Source organism: Chelonoidis abingdonii, chromosome 6 (genome assembly GCF_003597395.2).
Source record: "Chelonoidis abingdonii isolate Lonesome George chromosome 6, CheloAbing_2.0, whole genome shotgun sequence".
NCBI classification, from domain to species: Eukaryota; Metazoa; Chordata; order Testudines; family Testudinidae; genus Chelonoidis; species Chelonoidis abingdonii.
The window spans coordinates 70232569-70258939 of NC_133774.1; the positions used below are offsets into that span (position 1 = coordinate 70232569).

The 26371-nt window shown below is 44.4% G+C and overlaps 1 protein-coding gene across 10 annotated transcripts in view; it reads left to right on the forward strand.

The window, feature by feature from the left end:
* FER (FER tyrosine kinase) overlaps positions 1-26371 on the forward strand; it is a 438602-nt gene that overhangs the window by 19385 nt on the left and 392846 nt on the right. For all 10 annotated transcript variants that reach the window (XR_012656117.1, XM_075067143.1, XM_032762616.2 and 7 more), the window contains one exon: positions 17911-18037. The gene's annotated coding sequence lies outside the window, so the exon portion shown is untranslated. The remainder of the gene's footprint in view (positions 1-17910; positions 18038-26371) is intronic.

Consider the following 26371-nt stretch of genomic DNA (forward strand, 5'->3'; position numbering starts at 1 on the left):
TCTTTGCTACTGAGGAGATCAACACTGCTGCAGTCGATGCAGTGGGTGTTGATTTAGCAGGTCTAGTGAAGGTAAGTCTACCAAAGAGCGTCTCCCGTCGACGCAATGCAGTGTAGACAGCAGGGTAAGTTGACCTAAGCTACGTCAAGTCCAGCTACATAAATAATATAGCCAGAGTAGGGTAACTTAGGTCAACTTATCCCGGTAGTGAAGACAAGCTCTTAGTCAGAGAATAAGCAATAAGGTTGCAAGCAGTTCAGGCTCTTTCTCCTAAATCAGAAATGAGGACTAAAGCAGACCCACCAGCACTATAAATAGAGAGGTTTAAGCTCAGGTAAGGAAGTACGTGTGTAGGATTCTGGTTTTGTTTTGTTTTTTATATTTTGGCCTGGAGAAAAAGGGCTTGCAGGTCCAAATGCTGTTAGCCCTGCTGAGGTAGCCAGGGTTGATAATCAGGGGGCTGAACTCAGGTCTTGCTTTGAGAGTGGATGAATTGCAGATTTCCGCCCAAGTAGAGCTAAAGGTCCAAGGCCTGACATCTGGTTGATGTCCCATCTTGGGCTCTCACTGGGTGCAACTGTGCAACCTATATTTACTCCTTCATTCTTATCTGGTAACCGTGACAACTTATATTTACTCCTTATCTGAGCATTATTATTCTAGGAAGCTGAGAAGTAATATAAAAAGTGCTCAAAAATCTGTAAGTGCATGGTGTTATTTTGAACTTGTATAGAGTTCACTATGCCCATCATGTAACTCATACTTTGAAGTAGAAATAATATCTTATAGGCAGGAACTTTGCTGATAGTTGAACGATGTGACAAAATTCAAACAAGGGTTGACAAGCTATCCAAAAATAGGATAGGCATGATTATACTTTTTTCAGCTTTTCCTGGGTTTCATGCATTGTAATACCATCCTTGGCATGTGCATACTAAAAGTGAATGTTATGTACCTGAACTTGCACCTTCTTGAACCTTGCTTGTGGAGTGCAGGTTTCCAGTACAATCATCTCCTGTATCTTCTAGTGATCCAGGAGCCCAAACTAATGGTGGGGAATACCTGATGCTATCTGGAAAAAAGGATAAACACAATGGACAGTGTTGGGACGGCGAATACGTATGGAATATCTTGTTGGTCACCATGTCCTTATCAGAAAAGAATGTTTTCTTCATAGGGAGATGTTGCTAATCTTCTGGGCTTGCTGTTAGCAGATCTCTTTACAAACTGGCAAACACCAAACCATACCTATATTTTTTCTGGGGGTAGGATCCGTTATTTCACACCTAAAGAGACCAAACTTTCTGTCTTAGGATCAAGTATTACAACCTAATGTCAGTTCTCTCAATCTAATTGCTTGGCGGTTGGGAGGAAAATTCTACCCCAGGTTGTGTGCTTGGAGGAAGTGATTCAAATGCTTTTCTCTTCAAAAAAGGACTCTGAGCCCAGCTGTCTGCCAGATACTAGAACAGGCTCTACCCCTGATCTTAGATAAAATAAAGAGACAACCCCCCTTGCACCCCAAAAGCTTCTGGTAATCTTATTTTCAGTCTATTGAAACCCGTTTCTTAGTCACAATGATATCTGCTAGATGATTTTCAGAACTTATGGCTTTACTGCGGAAGAGCCTCACTGTGTGTTTCATGATGATAAGATGGTCTTTAAAACAGTATCAGAGTTAGTCCCAAAGTAGACACTTCTGTTGACAAGTCTCAAGAATGAATTTTTTTGTTGTGTGTAAGCCCAAGTCACCTGCATAAAAGAGCACTTGAAACATGAAAAATCTAGAAGACCACTTCTTTGTTTCCTTCCATTTGAAAAGGAAAGAGTGAAAATTATGGAAGACGTATGTCAGAGTGGATGAGATGATCTTAGAGGATTATGAAGCATTAGGTAAAATGGTGTCTTGAGGGTAATGAGGCTTTTTTCACAACATTGCTATTTCCTGAACAGAGAGGACATCTGCTTCAGTGAAAGATATTTGCAAGGGATCTCTCTTGTCTTCACTGCCCTCACTCACTATAGATAAACTGAACCTTCAGACATCTTCAGATGCCTAATTGGGTGAGGGTACCACTGCTAGTAGTAAAATAAAGATTCAGAATTATTTTTAATTTGGCTACTGAGTCTCATTTTCCTTCTGTTTGGTGCTGCTTGCTTTTTTCCCATTAGTAAAGATATTAAGGAGAAGAATGGAACATTTATGTTGTTTCTATTTTTTTCCATCAGTATTATCACTAATACATTCTTTCCAGTTCGGAACCTTTATTATGCTTAATACCCCTTGAAATAAGCCTAATCCTGTTAAGATTATTGATTTTTCTCATACCTCATGTTGGAAGATATTTAATGGGTTTAATGAGGATTAACTCACCTATTTGTGAACTCATCCCTTCCTAGTACCTTGACATAGTTTTGACAAGAATCATGGGTCACCCATTTGAACGATTGATCGCTCTTCTATTTCATTGTCTGCTAAGATGGCTTTCTTGGTAGCAATAACATTGGAGAAGAGAGCAGGAGAGCTACAAACTCTTATGGTGACGATGACAAATTCAGGCTGGAAATTAGATGATGGTTTCTAACCAACAGAGGGATGTTGTTCTGGAATAGCCTCTTGTCAAGGCTGAATCCCCACTCTGTCACTCTGAGTGCAGAAGTAGCGGTGCACAAGGATTTAAAAAATTAATACGTGCCACTCCAGGGTTGTATTATACTCCCAAGGATACAGCTTTTCTCTGACTTTGGCTTGGTAAACGCTGCCACCACCCAGATTCAAAAAAACCCACAAACCTTTGAACCCAGGAAGGAACACTTGGGAATTCGTCTCTGTGGAGTACACTCAAGCCCTTTTACCGCCTCTATAGAGAAAAGCTGAGAAAGAAAACAAAGGAAATTAGCTGTGGCTCTCAGCTAATCAAACAACATATGGACAAAGCTCTTAGGATAGCAAAAATCCAATCCTGTTCTTAAAAAAGGTAAATTTTATTAAAAACAAAAAGCAAGAAAATACATCTGGAACTTAGGCTCTTGCTAGGTTTTAAAAGAGGAATTCCAAAAGTCAAGCATCTAAAATAGCTTAAAGGTTACAAGCGAACAAAAGCATCTGGGGTTAGCACAGAGGAGTCCACAAGCCCGTAAAAAAATAACCCTAATCATGTCTTTTTAGACATTCCCTAATTTTACTTACATATCTGAGGCTCCAGATAAGTAGGTTCAAGATATGAATTGATAATCTATAATCATACCTGGCTTAAAGCTGGTTACAGCATTACTGCTCCGTGTCCCTGCAGCCCAGAGAACAGCAGACAAAGGGAAAGTTTCTTTCCCAATTAAAAAAAGTTCTTTCTTCCCGTTGGCTTTTTTGGTCAGGTGTCCACTCCTTTTCTTTTACCTGTGGGCTTGTTAACTCTTTACAGGTAAAGCAAGCAGAGAACAGACCAAGAGGGATTTTACAGCTAGCTGGGTGTCTATCAAAGGGATCTACTCCTCCAGCCTCCCCCGCTTCATGTATCACACCTCCCAATAGGAGTTGTGGGGGCAAACAACTTAGTTTTAAGAGACAGGTGGACCAGTTTGAGTGTGAGTGGATGATAGGGTTGTTTGTGATGCTAGAGGGCTCACTTCCACTTTGTCCCTAAAGCTTGTGGTTCCGGGTTTCAGCCAGCCACTGGCAGCATCAGGAAGGAATCCCTTCTCCCATTCCTGCATTCTGGTAGGGTTTTTTTTGTGCTTTCTCTGAAGCATCAGGGATGGCCACAGCTGGAGATAGGATAGTGGGTGGGGTATGTTAGCCTTTGAGGTGGTGCCAAGCATTTTTTCTCTCAGGTGCTTGGCTGGCTGGTTCTTGCTCATGCCCAGGGTCTAACTCATTGCTGTATGTGAGGTTGGGAAGGAATTTTCCCTAGACTTTGGGGGGTTTTTTTGTCTGCCTTTGGAGCATATGTGCAGGGTCATTTGCCAGTATTATTTGGGTATGTGTCACTTAATCATTTCCCTGCCACTATGCGGGCCTCGAGCACTGAAGCACCTCGGTCCCTGCTATTCTCTGCCTGTGGCAGATAATAGGCCAGTTTCCTGTGGGCTGTAATGCATTGGTCTAATTTCAGTCGTTGGGTTTAGTTTGTGGGTGATGGTGGTGATCTGTGATATTTAGGAGGTCAGATTAGATGATCTTGTGGTCTGTTTTGGCTTAAACTCAGGCTCCTTATGCAGTCTTTCACAAAGAGTTTTTTAAGACCTCATACTCCATTTTTAACTCAAATCGGTCTGAAGCAAATGATTTCTCTACCAATTTTTTATATTGTGTATGCAGAAAGAATGAGAGACCAAGCAATTTCTGCACAGATAATTTTGATCTGTATCAGGTCTTGTCATAATATGACTAATGTATCACCTCTTGAGAGAAAATTGCTGATTCCGTCAGAGCTCAAGATATCTCTGTGGCCTTTCTGAATAACATCCAAAATGTGGACATCTGGAGGGCTTTTGCTAGACATGACCTCAGAGTAGCTTCCAGAGCTGATGCTGACTTGGGTGAATCTTTTTCATTCTTTGTCCAACCAGATAGACTCTGATTTTCCTGCCACCTAAGGAGTACTGCTTGGAAATCACCTGAAATGGAATATATATGTGTGCAATTGCTGGAAGGAGAGAGAACAGGTTACTTACCTGTACAGTAACTGTTCTTTGGATGTGTCGTGTGTGTATATTTTTCATGAACCACAATACTTCCCTGATGTTTCAGAGTCTAATGGCATCAAGATTCCTGCGTGAAGGAACTGAAAGGGAATCAGGGTAGCCCCATCCTTTAACACATCTCAAAGAACAACAGTTATTGTACAGATAGGTAACTTTTTTCTCATCTTTTTCAAATGGTGGTTTGGTAGCTTCTTTTTTGAAATAGATTTGTGATGTGCGAGCTGGAAACAAACTTGCCACTATCTTGCATTTGTAAACTCTTGGGGGCACAGACCGTCTCTTATGCTTTGTGTGTGTGTGTGTACCGTGCCTGCCACAATGGGGCCACAGTTGGAGTTTCTAGCAAGGGCATCTGCATCCAGAGAAGATGTCCATTACAGTGGTGGCAGCAAAGAGTCCTGTGGCACCTTATAAACTAACAAACGTATTGGAGCATGAGCTTTCGTGGGTGAATATCCACTTTGTCAGATGCATGTTACACTGGTGGTGACTTTTGTAACGTTCACAACCTTTGCATATATATTCTTTTCCTTATTTGTTGTACAGCTGCTAGTACTCCATTATGACTGTAAAATAAGTATCATTTCTAGAGTGTTTTCTGTTTTTGGTCAGTTAGAAATGGGAGTTTCACACTTGTTCCATAATAAAATATATTTAGTTGCTAGAGTGTAACAATGTTACCTGAAAGGATTGTTGAATATTGTCTATTTGGATCTTAACTCTTGTCCTATAGCCCTTTGTGTCCTGATGATTTTTAAACAAGGTGCATCTCTACTATTCTAAAAAGAATATGCACAGAATTATAAAATAGTCTGTTTGCCCTCTCTCTGGCACCGTGTACAACACTCTCTCCTCCCATTCACACCAGCTGTCTCAACAATGAAGTTCAACCAATGTAACTAGTACAACTTTGTAAGTGGATATTTTCAAATCTTTCTAAATATAACATATCAGTTTAGCGTGCATCTACACCTATACATCCAGGTTATGTCCAAGCTTGTCTCTTCTTCATACATAATATTTGTAAGAGCCAGCCTCACTTCCCACGCCACATCACTTAAGCTGTGGTCTAGACCCTTATCTTGTATTTTAACTCCTTCAGCCTCGTCTAATTAGCTATTCTAGGTACTTATATGGTCTCCATTACCACAGTATCTATGTGCCTCACAAACTTTAATTTTTTTCCTGCATCTTGGCAGGGGGTTAGACTAGATGACCCTTGCAGTTCCTTCTAACCCTATGATTCTATGTATTCCTGTTCTCTGGTTTTGCTACCTGCAACCTTCTTTCCCTTAAGTCTATTAAAAATGCTTTTGCTAAGATGGTCATCTTCTTTGAGTGATACCATGCGTCCATTGCACTTCAGGTGTGTGTGTGTGTGTGTTCAGTGGGAGATTTTTCCCTCAGGGATACTTGTTGGGGAAGCGATGTGTACTGTGCTACCTAATGCTATTGTGCAGTGGTAAGAAGAGTAAAGTCGTTCCCCATCCCCTTCAGTTCTTTCTTATTGCCCATTACGGTTCTTGGGGAGTTGTTCCTTGCTATTGCAATTTTTCTCTTATTGTTAGTGTTGTGTATATAGTTGTACTTAATCATAGTTTTAGTAATAGGATAGTTTTTAATGTTAGGTTTCCTTTTTCTGCTATATTTTTTGTACTCTGTGATTCCTGCTGTTCGGATACCAGAGTCCGGTGGGACATGCCTCATTACCCGGACTTCAAGCTCTGTGATGCCAAGATTCTGATGCTAGTTAGTGATCTGAACTTCTGGTGCTTGAAGTGCCTAGGTGAAGCTCCCATCAGAGAGAGGTGCCAAATCTGCAGGAACTTTAAGCCCAGAACTAAAAGAAACAGGGAGCTCAGATTAAAAGACCTTCTAAGGGAGGCAGCCATGTGTCCACCCTCAGTGTGTACTGAGCATGTCTGTTGTCAGAAGACAACATCAAAAGATACAGTGTCTAAGAGATTGAGGTCTACAGCACCGATATCCAGTAAACATGTGGAGAAAAAGGGTACAGTGCACTTAAGGCTGAGTTATGACCTGGCGGATGCAGGTCCTCAGATGAAGTCATTGAGTCTGATACTGCCCCATTGAGATCTGTGGTCATGCCTTTGTTGTCTCAGCAGCAAAGGGAGTCTGTACCGATGCTGGCAATACCTGAAGCATATGCTGCAACATGTGGTCTGCTGAGCCTCTAGGTGCCAACTTCTCTGGCAATACTGGAATCTTCTTGCTTGGTACTCATGAGGCTTTTCTAGCTACTGGAGTTTAACACCTGGTTCGGTGGGCACCAGCAGTTATTGTGGTGCCTCCATTGTATGGTGCTGCTGCTAAGTAAACAGTCAATGATTTCATTGATGGCATCTTCCCTGGATTCCAGATACCAACAAAAGCTGCACTTCCCTGGTTGGATGATTGTGGTTCGTTGTCTGAATTATAAGTCGGTTCATATGTGTCATGGCCACGCCGTGTAAGCCACCACTTTCCTGAAGGGTTTCCACCTTGATATCCAGTGGAAACTCCATGTTTGCCAGCTGGTAGACACTCTTGGTCAGGAAGAAATTGGGTTTTGGGGCTATATCAATGGCTATATTGGAACCCTTGGGACTTTTCTCCTGCTTCTAGATGATCTTTGCCCTCTCCTCGTTCTACATTCTGCAGTAGGTGTTGTCAAGACCTGCAAGAAGTTGCTCCCAGTACTGGACTCGGTGCCAAACAGGAGCCATCTGTTTGTGTAAATTCCCCTTTGGAAGACTTGGAGGGAGTTCCATCTCAGACAGCCTTGGCTTCTTCCTCGTTACCAGATGAGGCTGTTGTGTTTAAGGGTTCTGTACTTGCACTGTATGATTATAGGGCCACCAGGACCTTCTAAAGGGGGTGGCTTTCACCTTAGAAATTCAGGTGGAAGGGGTTCAAGAGAGGTCTCACAGATTAGGTGATACCTTGGGATCTGTGAGACCTTCTCAAGTGGTGCTTCCAATAAGTGAAACTATTCTGGAGCCGGCTAAAATGCTGTGTCAAATTGCATTTTTCCTGTTGCCCACAGCTAAAATAAATGAGTGGGTATTATGTTCCTTTGCAGGGGTTTGAACTTTCATGCCTTCTCCCCTGGGGTCTTTGGTGGTTTCAGCTGTCAATAAGAGAGAGAATCAGCAAGCATGTACTTCAAAATAAAAGGATGAAAGTGTGATCTTTTTGGAAGGAAACTTTATTCAAGTGCCGGAGTATACCCCCGGATTGCTAATCAGCAGGCTCTGCTGCAATGTTATGATTTCTACCTTTGGGACAATGTTTTAAAGTGTATGGACAAGTTGTCAGAGGAGGGGAGACAAGTTTCGGTCTGTCGTGGCTGAGGGAAAGATGGTGGCTAGGACCTCACCACATTAGGTGCTGTGGATTATGCTGCCAGAGCTGTGACATCAGCTATTATAATGCACGGATGTTTGTGGCTATACTTAAGTCTTTGGGTTTTTATATACTGTGATAGACCCAGGCCAGCTGGGAACAGCAGAGTAGTAGAAGGGAGCTATACTGGCCACTGGATAAGCAGTTTGCTGTTCCCTGAGTGACCAGAGCAGAGGCTGCTCCAGGCCAATGAGGATACCTGATTCCAATTAACCTGCTAAGAGTCAGGTGAGGCAGTTAAGCACCGGACTCTAATTAAGGCCCCTCTGATCCTATAAAAGGGCTCACTCCAGTCAGGCCAGGGGAAGCCAGGGAGACAGAGGAGAGGAAGTGCGTCTGAGGAGCTGGGAGTGAGAGGTGCAGGAAGCTGAGAGTGAGTAGGCATACTGCTGGAGGACTGAGAAGTACAAGTGTTATCAGACATCAGGCGGAGGGTCTGGTGGTGAGGACAAAGAAGGTGTTGGGAGGAGGCCATTGGGAAGTAGCCCAGGGAGTTGTAGCTGTCGTATGACTGTACCAGGAGGCATTCTAGACAGCTGCAATCCACAGGGCCTTGAGCTGGAACCCAGAGTAGAGGGCAGGCCCGGGTTCCGCCCAAACCTCCCGCCTCCTGATCAAACACAGAAGGAATTGACCTGGACTGTGGCTTCTACCAGAGGGGAAGGTCTCTGGATTCTTTCCTGACCCACAGGGTAAATCTGTAAGGCAAGCAAATTTGCCAATAAGCACAGGACCCACCAACGTAGAGGAGGAACTTTGTCACAATACCAGTATCAAAGAAGAAGCAGTTCTGTCCACAGCAGCCTCATCAGTATGCTTCTTTTAGGTTTCACTACCAAGGCCAGCCTAGGAAGAAAGGAAAAAGTTACAGGAGTAACGATTCCTCCACCTATTCTTTCATCTGCTGGCAGTTCATGCGCGCAGCTTGGAAATATCAAGCAGTCAATTTGAAATGCTTGTTGAGGACAATCTACCAGTTTGCCAGCTTCTCCTACTGTGGTGTTTCCCCACTTCCTAAGTGCTTGGACTGGCATCATTTCAAGCCAGGGGTCTTAAGCACAGTGGAATTGGGATATATCCTTCAGTTTATTTTCATTCACTCCTCCTCCCTCTCCTGCCGCCCTTCTGTCTCTTTTCAGGAACCACTCTCACAATGAACTTCTGCTTTGGGAACTACAATCTTTTCTCTTTTGTGAGTCATAGAGGCAGTTCCTCTGTTATACAGAGAAAAAGGTTTTATTCTTGCTACTTCCTAATCCCAAGAACAAAGGAGGTTTTAGACCCATACTAGAACTGTGAAAGCTCAACAAATACCTAAAGAAAATAACCTCTTCTGTGGTCACTGGCTTCTGTTATCCCTTCCCTGGGACCTTGTGACTGATATGCTGCCCTCTTCTTAAAAGATGCTTATTTTCATGTAGTGATGCACCAAAGCCACAGCAAATTACTCAGATTTATAATCATCCATTTTCACTATCAGTTTGCAGTCCTGCAATTTGGCCTGTCTACAGCCTCACATGTGTTCACAAAGTGCATGGCAGCATTCCCGAGGAAATCCAGGAATTTGAGTGTTTTCTGTACCTAGACGACTGGTGGATAGGAGGCCAATCTAGGGGCCAGGTGCTGTCCAGCATAGCCATAATCCAGTGCATTGGGATTGCTTATTGTCAAGGAAAAGTCAATCCTATCGCATTCACAAAGGATAAAGTTTATAGGAGAAATCTTGGAGTCTACAGAAGTAAGGCATTCCTCCCACAATCCTGGTTCCAGATGATATTGGTCACTTCTTCAGACACGAAGACCCATCCTACCAGAAGAATATGGAATTGTCTCAGACTTCTGGACCATTTGGCATCATGTACTTAAATGTGGTTCAGTGAGCCACGCTGCATCTCAGGAGGCTGCAGGGGTGGCTGAGCTCAGTGTATTCCTGGGTCCATCATCCTCTTCACATGCTGCTTCAGGTGCCCACACGAGTCTTAGCCTTTTTGGGTGGGTGGACAGATCCATCCAATGTGTGTGCAGAATTATCATTTGCTGCTTTACAGTATACTCTAACTCTGGTTACAGATGCTTCTACCCTGGGTTAGGGTTTTACCTGGGATCCCTGCATGCTCAATGGCTATGTGCTGGCCAGGACTTAACTCTGCATATATATGTAAGAGAGTTCAGAGCCCTTTGACTAGTGTGTCATGCATCCCTTATCCATGTCAAGAGAAGGAATTTACTAGTACTTAGACTATGGCTTCTGTATTGTCCCTATGTGAACAAGGAGGGAGGGGCCAGATCGACCTGGCTATACCAAAAGGCAATGCTTCTGTGGGACTTCTGTATTACCAATTGAATACATCTTGAAATTTCCCAACTTCTGGGTATCCAGAATTGTCTGACAGATGGGTTGAGCAGGTTTTTTACCAGCCACAGAAAGTCGTTTCTTTACTCAGATATCTCCAGGTTCATTTTCTAGCTGTGAGAGGTTCCCCACATAGACCAGTTTCCAAAAAAATCAACAGGAAGTGTCATCAGTTTTGTTCATGAGCTGGTCACAATCCAGGCTTCATCTTGGATGCTTTCCTATTCACCTTCCATTCCTATCCAGAGTATTGTTAAAAATAAAACAAGATCATGCTTTTGTGATACTCATAGTATCACTGTGGTCTCACTAACGTTTGTTTTCCACTGCTGAACCACTCAATCAGGTGTCCATTGACGTTGCCCATGAACCCAGATGTGATCTCACGGGACCATGGTTGCCTCCTCCATTCCAGTCTGAAGGCCTTTCACTTCACAGCCTGGATAGTGTATAGTTAGCACATCAGAGAAAGATCTGTTCAAAGGAGCTATAAAATGTTGTCTTAACTAGTAGAAAACCTCATGTTAGGTATACTTACCTGGTGAAGTGGAAGAGACGCTCCATCTAGTCCCAGCAGAAAGGGGTTTTGCTGGTCTGAGCTCTGATACGACACATGCGGGACTGTTTGTTATTTCTGAAACAGCAGGGTCTTGTCTTTGGTTCCATTTGGGTCCATCTAGCAGCTATTTCATCTTTTCATCCTCCAACTGATCACTTTTCTCTAGTTCAATGTCACTGTGTTTTTGAAGGGTTTGGACTGGTTACGTCCCGAAGTAGAGGATTGCCCTTGCACCTGGTGTTAACAAAATTAATGGATTCTGCTTTTCAGCTGTTGGCTACTTGTTGTTCCATCTCTCACTGAATGTTGGCTTTTGGTGGCAATCACCTGGGCCAATAATTAAGGGTGAATTAAGGGGTCTAGTGTGTGACGTTGTGTTCACAGCCTTCTACGAGGACAAGTTGTACCTACTCCCTTATTTGAAATTTCTTACCAATGTGGTTTCTCACATCTCCATTTGTCAGGCAATATGTTGACCAACTTTCTTCCTGGAGCCTCATGCTCACAGGGATGAAGAGAGACTCCACACATTAGATGTTAGGGAAGCATTAACATTTTACTTGGACAGGACTAAACCATTTAGATCATCCTTGCAGTTGTTCCTGGCAATTGCAGACAAAATGAAGGGCCTTTCCAGTTTCTTCTCAAAGAATCTTATCGTGGATTTCCTTCTGTATACGTTTGTGCTATGACATGCCTAATATAACTACACTGATTGACCATGCTAGCATCCTAATCAGATTGCAAGCAGCCTCTGCAGCCTTTCTTGCCAAGGAGACTTGGGAGCTGGGTCCATGAGAACCTTAGGCTTCTTTGAAAATCCTAGTTTAGATTTATCTTTGTTTAGGTATACCTTTGATATTATGCAACACTTTGTCCCTGCCTGCAGATATATGGGATCTTGGGGAGCAATTACCACACAGGTGGGGTGCCAATTAATTTCTTTATTAAAGGAAAAAGGAAGTGGTGCGAATTTAACAATGAAATACGATGGGATGGGGTGTATAGGGTGTTTACAATAGACAATGATGGGGTGGGTTCTTATTGAACATGTAGGGAGTTCTAAACAGTGGGGTACAGTAATGGGGTTCAGCACAATGGGATACAGTACAGTCAATAAGCAACTCACTTTATATAGGAAAACAACTCTAGATACAGTGTGGAATGCAAAATGTACCAAAAAGAGATGCAAAATAAAATGGTAGCTTCTATATAGAATGGTCAACAATTTTAGATAGAATGTATTAAGTGGTTAGTGGCCTTATACAACCAAATGTACACACAATGGTATCAATGCAAATACAAAGTATATCAGAAAAGTGGAGGCAACCAATGGATAGGTTATAATCACAATAAAATTGTAGAATCACAATTGCAAGATAATACAATATGGGTGATATGAAATTGCCAATGTAGAAATGTACTGACTTAATTTGGGAGGCTGGATAAGCAAGAGTCTCCTAAGGCTGGTCAAGAAACAGGGAGGGGGAGGGGGACGTGAATGATTAGTGCAACTGATGAGAGAGAGAGTGCGGACTGAAAGCAGGAGAGAGACTCTGAAGTCGTGAGATGGAGTAGAGGTCAACACTGGGGAGCAAGTGTGAACGATCTTCGGTCATAGGGAGGGGGGCAGCGGAGAAGTTAAAACAGGGCTAGAGGAGGTTTAACGCAGCAAGCGGACACTCAAAAGCAGGGAAACAAGACGGCCACAACAGGTTTAGGGAAGTACGCGTAGGCAGCAACAGCAAGGGGTTGGAGTATGGTACGGAAGTTGCAAAAGACGCGGGGGGGGAGAGCAGCAAAGGAGATTGGAAGTTCAAGAGAGTCAGATAGGCGACGAAAAAGCAGGCAAAGATTATAACAGGTATGAACCACGGAGAAGCACAGCAAAAGACCTGGGACGGGAGGATATGGAAGCGGGAAAAACAGACATGGGGGTATAAAGTCTTCAGGAGACGACGGGGACAGCGGGAAGACATCTCAAGCTAGCAAAAACCTTTATCCTTAGCTTCAATCCAACAAGACTACGAAACACCCAATACACATCTAAGCAAAATCTATACAAGCAACTAATGGGAGCAAACACACACAACAATAACAAGGTGCAAGGTGAAAAAAACAATTACAGCCATCTACACAATCTTAAACTCATGACTTATTATACTAAAAAAACAAAACCGTATGGTGCCGTATGCTACTGGTGGAAGCTTAACGAGCGCAATAGGTATAGTGCTCTCAGATCCCCAAGAGCCAAGGGATGGTGGCTGCAGCATGGATACAGCTGAAAGCAGAGAGCCCCCACAAGCCCACAGTGGCACAAAACCTTATTTTTAGTGGCAAAGTGCCGAGGCGGAGTTTAGGAGAGGTTTTAAGACCACAGACCAAGTTTAGCTTGATCTGTCTGCTGGGGAGACAGAGCCAGCAGCTAAAATAAAAAAAATAATAAAATAAAATAAACAGTATGGAAAGTTTCACAGAGGGATTCTTACGAGCCCAGGTAGCAGCGAAGGCAGAGCAGCAGAAGCAACATCGAACAGTGCTATGTATACACCCGTACTGTGCGATAATCAGGAGATTCTCTCAGGGCAATTCGTTCTGTGAGTCAAAGGTGAGTTCCTGAACGCGGAGGCTGCGATATCGCTCTTTTCTCAGTGTATACAGACAGTGAGATTAGAGAATCTCGCAGGCGGCCTAGCCATTGACTTGTCCTCGTAAAATAAAACAAAAGTGGAGAAAGGACCCAACCCTGCTGATCAGACGAGGCAGCAATGGCAGGAACTTTCCGATGTGTTTTCAAAATGTCTGTTTTAATCGGCAAACTAGAACTAGGCAGTTTCCCCGGTCAGTAATCCTGATAGGCATCCTCCCTCTGTCACAGGGAGGAGGGCATCAGGGAAATATACCTGCAGGATGAGCACAGAGACATGCCCTGGGCAGCATCCTGTGCAATAGGTGACTCAAAAGCGAACATGAGGCCTATGACTCTGCCGCAGGATCTTAAAACACACATGGTCTTGCAGCTCTGGACATTGTCATACCCTACACCATAGCCCAGGTTTAACAGGTGATAACAGGACTAACCCTTTGAACAGGTGCATGCGTTCCCACTTAGCATTGCAAGCATAGTGTCCATCCCCTTTGAGAAAGGGCGAGTGGCTCTGGTTAAACCAACTTTTAAGGGGCCTCCTTTTGAGAAGGGCAGTGGCCCTGGTAAACAACTTAACAGCCAGGGAGGGGCGGCCACAGGAGGAGAACAAAAACAAAATGGAGTATGGGGACAGCTGTAAGAAACAAAATGGAATACGGGGATAGCTGTAACAGACACACTTAAGTATGTAATATATATTTGACACACGTCATTTGAATATATCTGTCTGTTATGCTCATACAAAGCACATGGGATCTTTATAGAGGAAGGTAAATACACAGCATTTATTGAGAATACAATAGTTAGCGTATGCTTTTCAGTCTCACACACACACACTCTCTCTCTCTCTGTGTCCTGCCAGGAATGTTCATAGTTACCAGTCTGTTATAGCTCGAATCAATCTAATGGCCAGTTAGATTGAGCACGAGTATGGAGCTGGGCTCTTGTCGGTCATGATCCAATGCTCCTGGAGCATGGCAAGACAAACCCAAGTTCCGTGGCCAAGCACCCTGGTTCTTATAGGTTTTTTTCCGTTGTTGAAGTCTATGGACCGATTACTTCTTAATTTGTGTAAACATTCGAATACACCTCCGAGAGGGTCATCCTGTCCTTTGTTCTGATTTAATCAGTTGTCCTCCGGGTCCCAGCCTTTACCTCAGGGTCATCAATCTGCCCTTCATTATGGATCTGCGTTGATGATTCTTTGATGACCTTTAAGTCTCTTGACTTTTTCTTCCTTGACTCTGGCTATAACAGTGGCCTTTACACCTTATCTTTTCCTGATGCATACATCCTCATTCACACAAACAGATTGAGAATACAAACAGTAGTATTTTATATGGAGCAAAAAGGCATTGCAAATTAAACCTTGCCTTCAATGTTTTTTCTAATCTACTTAACATAAACACAATAGAGAATGCTGTCTCTTTCTTACTAAACCTTAAAACAAAGAAACGTATATTTAACTAGTGCCTAATTTGTAACACATATAGGAAACCATAGTAGACATTATAACTTAATCTAAAACAAAAGATGACCATAATCAGTCAGAAGGATTGTTCTGGTTTGTCATTCCTTTCAGCTATTCAAAAAGGATGGCTGACAGAATGAAATCAAATCATGCATTAATTCTTATCGTACATTATAAAATCTGGCTCCTACATGTCCCATGCAGTTGTGTAAACACTAAAAATTATACAAATCCATATACATACTTTTTATCAATTACTGTGATGTGTGTATGCTAAGTAAGTGGTCTATCTTTAGTAGAGTGGCAAATTTGAAGACCCTATCTAGGGGTATGTTTACACTATGGGATTATTCCGATTTTACAGAAACCGGTTTTTTAAAACAGATTGTATAAAGTCAAGTGCGTGCGGCCACACTAAGCACATTAATTCGGTGGTGTGCGTCCATGTACCGAGGCTAGTGTCGATTTTCGGAGCTTTGCACTGCTATCCCATAGTTCCCGCAGTCTCCCCCGCCCATTGGAATTCTGGATTGAGACCTCAGTGCCTGATGGGGCAAAAAACATTGTTGCAGGTGGTTCTGGGTACAGCCTCACCCCTCCCTCTGTGCAAGTAGCAGACAACCGTTGCGCGCCTTTTTCCCTGGGTGAACTGTGCAGACGCCATAGCACGGCAAGCATGGACCCTGCTCAGCTCAAGACAGCAGTCATGGATGTTGTAAACACCTCGCGCATTCTTGTGCAGTCAGTGCTGAACCAGGGCCTGCAAAACCAGTCGAGGAGGAGGCGACTACAGCAGCGCGGCGACGAGAGTGATGAGGACATGGACCAAGAATTCTCTCAAACTGTGGGCCCCTGCGCTTTGGAGATCATGCTGATAATGGGGCAGGTTCTAGCCATTGAACACCGATTTTGGGCCCAGGAAACAAGCACAGACTGGTGGGACCACATAGTGTTGCAGGTGTGGGATGATTCCCAGTGGCTGCGAAACTTTCGTATGCGTAAGGGCACTTTCATGGAACTTTGTGGGTTGCTTTCCCATGCCCTGAAGCACAGGAATACCAAGATGAGACGTGCCCTGACAGTTGAGAAGAGAGTGGCGATAGCCCTATGGAAGCTTGCAACACCTGACTGCTATCGGTCAGTCGGTAATCAATTCAAAGTGGGCAAATCTACCGTGGCGGCTGCTGTGATCCAAGTAGCTTGGGCAATCAATACCCTTCTGCTAAGAAGGGAATTCCGCTCTGGGTGAGAAAAAGCTTGTCTCTGCCTCATCTTCCCCATCCACAGGATCCTCAGGCATGGCTCAGGATTACCACCACCACCACTTGGATCCACGGACAGTGGTGGGGTTTAGTGTTTGGCGGTTCCCCCCATAGAATTTGCATGCCACCTCAGCGTAGAAGCGTTCATGTTTTCGGCCCTGCCCCCCGGACCTTCCGTTTGCTTCTTTGCGTTTTCTCCGGTAGGCTTTGTTGCAGCTTCCTTTAACTTTACACAGCCACTGTACTGAGTCCCTGTGTGGCCTCTGCCATCATGGCCTTGGAAATCTCTTTCAAATTTTTTTCTTTCGTTCTTTTGGGACGAGTCTGTTAGCACGGAATCCTCTCCATACAGCGATCAGACTTCCAAAGTTACCTCCCGTGCAGTCCATGCTGGAGCTCTTCTTCGATTCTCAGGAGACTGCATTGTTACCTGTTGCCTGATGAGCTCTGTGTGCGTCACCTGTGCTGGTTGGAGCTCTCCATGCTGGGCAAACAGGAATGAAATTCAAAAGTTTTGCAGGAGGGCTTTTCCTGTCTACCTGGCCAGTGCAGCCGATTCAGGCTTTCCAGAGCGGTCACAATGGTGCACTGTGGGATACCGCCCGGAGGCCAATACTGTCGAATTGCAGCCACACTAACCCTAATCCGATGTGGCAGTACCGATTTGAGTGCTACTCCCCTCGTCGGGGAGGAGTACAGAAATCGGTTTTAAGAGCCCTTTATATCGATATAAAGGGTTCATTGTATGGACGGGTGCAGGGTTAAATCGGTTTAACGCTGCTAAATTCGGTATAAACGCGTAGTGTAGACCAGGCCAAGGAATGCAAGGCTTTTCTGCTGAAAGCTAAAACTCTGTTCAGGGTAGTTACTGGAGATTCACATCAGTGAATTGGCCCAATTAGGAAATGAAGGCAGTGGAATGCACTCTCTTAGCAGAGGGCACTAGGGGAGAGGAGATTCTGAAGGGAAACCCCAATCTTGAGAAGGAAATTTAGCCTTAAGTGTTTGTGCTGCAGTGTATGAGTTATTGCAAAGCCAAAGCAGCATGGAAGCGGGGAGGAGAGAACCTGTGTATATTGTTGAGGATGGGGTAAGGAGTTGCTCTTTGCACAGTGTTATTGTACTAAATTTTGTTTTATTTCAAATGTATTTGCAGAGTTATAGTCAGTTGTCTGATTTCCACTTAACAGAATGAAATACCACCAAAAAAATAAAAATAAGCTTTTCTACTTCCAGTAAATTTAGGCAGTCTAGCTATTGTAATCATTCTGTGCCATATATATTTAAGCAAAACTATATCCTTCACTTGGAGTTCCGTATAGAAACTGGTGGCAGATATGGCTCTTGGTCATTAGAATAATCTTAGCTCCTTCTGTTTCCTCCAAGCCCTTTATCAGTTGAAGACATGAAACAATCTGAAAATGCAAATGATCTGGTTGAAGTTGAAATTATTGTAAAGGACTAAAGAGTTCAGTAAAATAGATGAAAAAATAAATGTCTGTTTTTATACAGAGTTCCTTGGGAATTTTAAGAACATTATTTAAAAAAGAGAAGAAGTGAAGAAAAGGAACAGTCAGAATATTTGAACTCTGGAGAACAGGATTAAGGATACCTCCGTAGAACATCAACACTTAAAAAGGTATGTGAACTTTTACCTTCTGCTGAGCTGAAAGTTGGCTGATCACTTTATCATTAGTCATTGTAAAATTTGTCATCTCATAATTGTCCTTACCATTCTAATTTACTGTACAATGTAGTACTTTTCTATAAAGAAATATATGGGATTATTTTTTGTCCATCTTCCAAATGGAAGGAATTTCTTGTTTTGTTTTGTTTTTAGAACGTTTATATTACAATGGCTCCTAGAGGGCCAGGGTGACCAGGTATCCAGTTTTTGACCAGAACACCCGGTCGAAAAGGGACCCTGGTGGCTCCGGTCAGCACCACTGACTGGGCCATTAAAAGTCTGGTTCACGGTGCTGCGGTGCTAAGGCAGGCTAGTCCCTACCTGTCCTGGTTGACACCGTGCTGCGCCCCAGAAGCGGCCAGCAGGTCCATCTTCTAGGTGGGGCGGGGGGCAGGGCATGGGGCTCTGCACTCTGTCCCTGCCCCGAGCACTTGTTCTGTACTCCTGACCAATGGAAGCTGGGTGTGGCAGTGCCTGTGGGCGAAAGCAGTGCACAGAGCCTCCTGGCCTCACTGCCTAGGAACTGGACCTGCTGGTTGCTTCTGAGGCACATGGAGCCAGGACAGGCAGGGCACCTGCCTTAGCCTTGCTGTGCTGCTGGCCAGAACTGCCTGAGGTAAACCTATGCCCCAACCCTGAGGGGCTGACCCCCCCCCCAACCTGGAGCCCCCTCCTATACCCCATATCCCTCATCCCTGGTCCTACCCGAGAGCCTGCATTTCCACCCCAGAGCCTGTACATCCTCCTACACTACAACCCTCTGCCTCAACCTGTAGCCTCTTCATGCACTCCTAATCCCTCAGCCCCACCCCCTCATCCTGGACCCGCTCCTGCACTCCAAACTCCTCATTCTTGGCCCCATTCCAGAGCCAGCATCCCCAGCTCAAAGCCCTTACCCCCTCCCACACTCCAACCCCCTGCTTCAATCTAAATCCCCCTCCCCCACTCTGAATTCCTCGGCCCCACCCCCCGGCTGGATCCCCCTCCTGCACCCTGAACCTCTCATTTCTGGCCCCACGATGGAGCCTGCATTTCCAGTTAGAGCCCTCACCCCCTTTCACACTCCAACCCCCTACCCTAGCTCAGTGAAAGTGAGTGAGGGTGGGGGACAGTGAGCCACTCAGGGAGGGGGAATGTAGTGAGTCGGGGGCAGAGTCTCTGGGAAGGAGCGAGGCTTCAGGACAGGGGCAGGGCTGTAGTGTTTGATTTTGTGATAGGCACTGCACAAATATATAATGTGACATGGTCCCTGCCCAGAGGAGCTTACTCTTTTAAGATGACACGTGACAGAGGAAAGCGAAGGAAGAAAGAGCACAGTTTGTTATTGACAACTGAATTTTTTTTTTCTATATAATACAGATAATATTTTGAATGTGTGGTTATTGTGGAAAAGTAGAGTCAAAGGAGTGTTTCTTACATTCCAGCAGTTTCATGATCATTCTAAAGTATTGTGAGAGTGAAGTTCATAGTTGTGAGCCAGATAGTGAGAAAAGTCTGTCTTCCCCTCATTTACTAGTTTCCCATTTTTGATCATCATTTTCATTCTTTCAGTGGAAAAACGAGGAGTCCAGTGGCACCTTAACGACGAACGGATTTATTTGGGCGTAAGCTTTCGTGGGTAAAAAACTCACTTCTTCAGATGCATGGAGTGAAAATTACAGATACAGGCATAAATATGTATAGGCAAATGAAGAGAAGGGAGTTACTTTACAAGTGGACAACCAATGCTGAAAGCCAATTCAGTTAGGGTGGTTGTGGTCCACTTTCAATAATTAGTGAGGAGGTGTCAATACCAAGAGAGGGAAAATTGATTTTGTAGTGAGCCAGCCACTCTCAGTCTCTATTCAAGTCCAAATTGATGGTGTTAAGTTTGCACATGAATTGTAGTTCTGCAATTTCTCTTTGAAGTCTATTGTTGAAGTTTTTTTTGTTGAAGAATGGCTACTTCTAAATCTGTTATTGAGTGTCCAGGGAGATTGAAGTAGTGTTCCACTGGCTTTTGTATGTTACTATTCCTGATGTCTCACTTGTGTCCATTTATCCTTTTACATAAAGACTGTCCAGTCTGGCCAATTTACATGGCAGAGGGGCATTGCTGGCAAAAGATGGCATATATCACATTAGTAGATGTGCAGGTGAATGAGCCTCTGATGGTGTGGCTGGTTCCTGTGATGGTGTCACTAGAGTAGACACGGGGATAGAGAAGGCAATGGGGTTTGTTATAGGGATTGGTTCCTGGGTTAATGTTTCTGTGGTGTGGTGTGTAGTTGCTGGTGAGTATTTGCTTCACAAAGCTCAGCCACCAGGTGTGCCGGGGCCTCATCAGGGATACTGTTCCTGATAGCTTGTAGTCCAGCCTTGTGTGGCATATTGGTGTAAAGGGCTTGTACATCCACTGTGGCCAGGATGGTGTTTTCAGGAAGATCACCAATGCATTGTAGTTTCCTCAGGAAGTCGGTGGAATCTCAAAGATAGCTAGGAGTGCTGGTAGTGTAGGGTCTGAGGAGAGAATCCAAATAGCCAGATAATCCTGCTGTAAGAGTGCCAATGCTTGAGATGAGATGGATAATAAATAGAATACCCTTCGCTGGGGCTCTAGGGGTGTGTCTGTGTAGGTTTATTCCCGTGCTGTAGCAGGGAGTTTCTTGAGGAGATGGTGTAGTTTCTTTTGTAGTTTCAGTGGGGTCGGAGGATAGTGGCCTGTAGAATGTGGTGTTGGAGAGTTGCCTGGCAGCCTCCTGTTCATAATCTGACCTGTTCATGATGACTATAGCACTTCCTTTGTCAGCCCCTTTGATTATAATGTCAGAGTTGTTTCTGAGGCTATGGATGGTGTTGCATTCTGTACAGCTGTTATGGGGCAAGTGATGCTGTTTGTTTACAATTTCAGCCTGTGCACATCTGTGGAAGCACTCTGTGTAGAAGTCCTGTCTGTCATTTCGACCATCAGGAGAAGTCCACACAGAATTCTTCTTTTTGTAGTGTTGGTAGGAGGGTTCCTGTAGGTCAGTGCTCTGTTCAGTGGGGTGTTGAAAATATTCCTTGAGTAGGAGATGGCGAAAGTAGGCTACCAGATCACCACAGAACTGTATCAAGTGCGTGAGGGTTTTGGGGCAGAAAGAGTGTCTCTGAGATAGGACAGACTCTTCTGCCAGGCTAAGTGTGGTTGGATAGATTAACAATATTATTGGGTGAGTTAAGGGTACCACTGTTGTAGCCACCTGTGTCATGTAGGAGTTTAGATAGTTTACTGTCCTTTTTCCTCTGTAGAGAAATAAAGTGTGTGTTATAAATGGCTTGTCTTGTCTTTGTAAAGTCCAACCATGTGGAATTTTGTGTGGAAGGTTGTTTTTATATGAGAATCTCCAGTTTTGAGAGCTCATTCTTCATCTTCTCCTTTTTGCCATACAGAATGCTGATCAGGTGGTTCCTCAGTTTCTTTGACAGTGTGTGGCATAATCTCTCGCCATAGTCAGTGTAGTAGGTCGATTTGTAATGGATTTTTTTACCTTCAGTCCGTTTTTGTTATGATGTCCATCTGTTTGCACTTGGAGAGAAAGATGCCTGTCGGAATCTTTGCGAGTTTTTTCATGAAGTAGATGGATTTTCACATCATATGGCTAAATTATTTTAGTAGAACATAGCTGTTATAGACCAGTGATCAGCAACCTTTCAGAAATGGTGTGCTGAGTCTTCATTTATTCACTCTAAGGTTTCGTGTGCCAGTAATACATTTTAACGTTATTAGAAGGTCTCTTTCTATAAGTCTATAATATATAACTAAACTGTATGTATAGTAAATAAGGCTTTTAAAATGTTTGAGTCTTCATTTAAAATTAAATTAAAATGCAGAGCTCCCCCAGCCCGGTGGCCAGGACCTGGGCAGTGAGTGCCACTGAAAATATGCAGTGTTTAGTTACTGGTGAGAATATGCTTCAGGTTGGCGGGTTGTCTGTTGACGAGGACTGGCCTGCCACCCAAGGTCTGTGAAAGTGAGGGATCATTGTCCAGGATGGGTTGTAGATCCCTGATGTTGCGCTTGAGGGGTTTTAGCTGAGGACTATATGTGATGGCCAGTGGAATCCTGTTGGTTTCTCTCCTGGGCTTGTCTTGCAGTAGGAGGCTTCTGAGTACATGTCTGGCTTTGTTGATCTGTTTCCTTATTTCCTCATGTGGGTATCGTAGTTTTGAGAATGCTTGGTGAAGATTTTGTAGGTGTTGGTCTCTGTCTGAGTGGTTGGAGCAGATGCGGTTGTACCTCAGTGCTTAGCTGTAGACAATGGATTGTGTGGTGTGTCCGGGATGGAAGCTGGAGGCATGAAGGTAGGCATAGCGGACGGTGGGTTTTTTGGTATAGGATACTGTTAACATGACCATCACTTATTTGCACCGTGGTGTCTAGGAAGTGGACCTCCCGTGAGACCTCATCTGGAATATAGTGTGCAGTTCTGGTCTCACATGTTTAAGAAGGATGAATTCAAACTGGAACAGATACAGAGAAGGGCTACTAGGATGATCCGAGGAGTGGAAAACCTGTCTTATGAAAGGCGACTCAAAGAGCTTGGCTTGTTTAGCCTAACCAAAAGAAGGCTGAGGGTAGATATGATTGCTCCTCATAAATATATCAGAGGGATAGATATCAGGGAGGGAGAGGAATTATTTAAACTTAGTACCAGTGTGTTCACAAGAACAAATGGATATAAGCTGGACACTAGAAAGTTTAGACTTGAAATTAGAAGAAGGTTTCTAACCATTAGAGGAGTGAAGTTCTGGAACAGCCTTCCAAGGGGAGCAGTGGGGGCAAAAGACATATCTGGCTTCAAGACTAAGCTTGATAAGTTTATGGAAGGGATGATATGATGGGATAGTCTAATTTTGGCAATTAATTTCCAAATATGCCCAATGGTCTGTGATGGGATCTGAGTTACTAAAGAGAATTCTTTCCTGAGTGCTGGCTGGTGAATCTTGCCCACATGCTCAGGGTTTAACTGATCACCATATTTGGGGTTGGGAAGGAATTTTCCTTCAGGGAAGATTGGCAGAGGCCCTGGAGGTTTTTCACCTTCCTCTGCAGTGTGGGGCCCGGGTCACTTGCTGGAGGATTCTCTGCACCTAGAGGTCTTTAAACCACGATTTGAGGACTTAAGTAACTCAGACATGAGTTAGGAGTTTGTTACAGGAGTGGGTGGGTGAGATTCTGTGGCCTGCATTGTGCAAGAGGTCAGGCTAGATGATCATAATAGTCCCTTCTGACCTTAAAGTCTATGAGTCTATGAGATTGGTCCAGGCTGACGTTGATGGTGGGGTGGAAGCTGTTGAAATCGTGGTGGAATTTTTCCAGAGTCTCCTTCCCATGGGTCCAGATGATGAAGATGGAGGTAGAGAAGGGACGTGAGTGGACGAGAGCTGAGGAAGCGTTGTTCCAGGTCAGCCATAAAAATGTTGGCATATTGTGGGGCCATAGCGGTGCCCCTGATCTGGAGGTATATATTGTCATCAAATTTGAAATGGTTGTGTGTGAGGGAAGATAGTAGCCTGGGCCTCCCTGCATGCAGCCTTAGACTCTGCCAATTCTGTGGCTGGATCAATAGCTATGGCTGTTAACATGTGCAGGAGCTCATGATTACAGTCCTTGAGGTTTCTTCAAGGGGTGCAGCAAACCCTCCAGGACCTCTCATTCAGAGGCTCCTCTGTCTTTTCAGAGAAAACAGACACCAAATTGCACAGACTTAAGGACTCTAAGGTGACCCTGAAATCTCTGGGTCTGTATAGTCTGGCAGCAGCCAGAAGATGCTACAGGCCTCAGCAGGTTTGACGCTATTTCGTGCAGCCTCCCGGACAGGACCAGTGGAGGAGAGAAAAGGACTTCTGGCATAAACCCTATATACCAACCTCCTCCTTAAGGCTGTTACATTCTTTCCCTAGACATTCGGCAACTTCAAAGCACTGGTTTTGATGACATGCTTGAGGATGACATCTCAATCCCCTCGATTCTGGATCCAGTTACTCTTTGTTTTCCAACCGACTGTCCCACTTCCTCAGTGCCTGGAACCATATTACCTTGGACCATTGGGATCTAAACACAATAGAATTAGGTTATACCCTCCAATTTTTGTCCACTCACCCTCCCTGTCCCTCTATAGGGATCTTTCTTCTGAAGAAATATTGGGACAAGAAGTCCAGTCCCTCCTTTGGGTGGAAGCTATGGAAGAGGTTCCTCACCATCTAAGAAGATAGGGGTTTTATTCCCATTACTTCCTGATCCCAAAAGCCAAGGGGAGTCTGACTGATCCTAGACCTGCAGTGGTTCAACCATTATCTAAAGAGATTAAAGTTCTGCATGGTCTTCTTGGCTTCCATCATTCCTTTGCCAGATCCAGGGGATTGGTATGCTGCCCTCAACCTAAAAGTTCCACATAGGAACTTTCTGTGCTTTGGAAAATCTGTAAGTGTTGTCATAAACCAGACTCATTACTAATTGGCAGTTCTGCCATTCAGGCTGTTGGCCTTCCCACAGGTCTTCACCAAATGTATGGAAGTAGTAGCGGCCTTTCTCAGGAGAAAGGTAGTTCACATTTTCTCATATCTTGACGACTGGCTAATCAAGGGCCAGTCCAGAACACAAGTGGAATCAGGCATCTATTTCATCCAATCGATCTTCCAGGTGTTGGGCTTATTAATAAACAGCCAGCAGTCTACCTTTAGCCCTGTACAAAGGATATAGTTCATAGGGGTGGTTCTGGACTCTTGTATAGGGAAACACCCTGCTTCTGGAGGATAGTTTCCACTCGATCTCGAACCTGATAAGCTCCCTTCAGGCACATCTGACCATGACAGTCTGAATATGCTTGAGCCTTCTGGGACACATGGCATTATGCACATATGTGGTACAACATGCAAGACTACATCTCAGATCTTTCCAGGCCTAGTTGGCCGCGGTATATTCACCCTCGCAACATCATCTGGACATGATACTTATGTTCCCACACAAGTCCTCAACTCACTGACTTGGTGGTTGAATCAGGGCATAGTCTGCGTGGGAATATCTTTTTCAAGGCCCCAACTGTCCATGTAGCTGATCTCTGTGCCTCTGTGTTGGGTTGGGGAGCCCACTTTGGGCGTCTCAGGACTCAAGGCCTGTCATCTCAAGAAGAGCTTTCAATCCATATCAGTATCAGAGAACTCAGCGTAGTCTGCCTGACCTGCCAGGCGTTTTTAACCCATATTGCAGACAAGGCAGTCTTGGTTCTCATGGACAATATAATCGCCATGTACTACATCAACAGGCAGGGTGAAGCGCATTCTCTCCCCTGTGCCAGGAAGCAGTCCGACTGTGGGAGTTCTGCATTACACTCTTCATCTACCTAGAGGCATCTTACATGCTGAGTACACAGAACCAACTTGCGGATTGCCTCAGCAAGTCCCTTTCCACTCACTATGAATGGTTCCTTTGACTGAACACATCAAGAGACATCTTCTAGGGGGGGGGGGCTCCTCTTATAGACCTGTTTGCAGGAGCAACATGAAATGCCATCAGTTTTTCTCCCTGCAGGGCCACAGTCCAGGTTCTCTTATGAATGCCTTACCTATTGGCCCAGGCAACTCACCTCTATTATTGCCTTTCTCGAATAACATTAATTCACAAGGTTCTGTCAAAGATGAAGCAGGATTGAGTACAGGTCATCCTTATAACCCTGGTATGGCCCAGGCAGCACTGGTTCACCACCCTCTGAGCTTTCCAGTGGAGCCCCCAATCCATCTCCCACTGCACCCTGAGCTCATCACCCAGGACCCTGGTCAGCTGCTTCACCTGAATTTCAGTTCTCTAAATTTGTTGGCCTAGAACCTTCATGGCTGAATCCTGAAGAGCAAGCTTACTTGGAGCAGGTTTGTAGAATCATGATAGGGAGAAAAGCCTACACCAGGGCAACTTATCTGGTAGAGTGGAAATGATTCTTTACCTGGTCTTCCCAACTTGGAGGTCCACCTACACAGTACTCATTGCAATTTATTTTGGAGTACGCTCTGCTCTTGAAACAACAAGGTCTGGCCCTCTTCTTCAGTTAAGGTCCACCTGCTGGCCATTTCAGCCATCTGACCTAAGGTTGACAACACATTGGTCTTTTCATATGAAATGGTAATTGGTTTTCTCAAAGGCTGGAGAGGTTGTTCCCTCAGGTAAAGGAACCGATCCCTCCTTGGGACCTAAACCTCGTCCTGGCAAAGCTGACAGGCCCACCCTTCAAGCTGCTAGCAACATTTTTAAAGTTTATTTTGACAACTTTT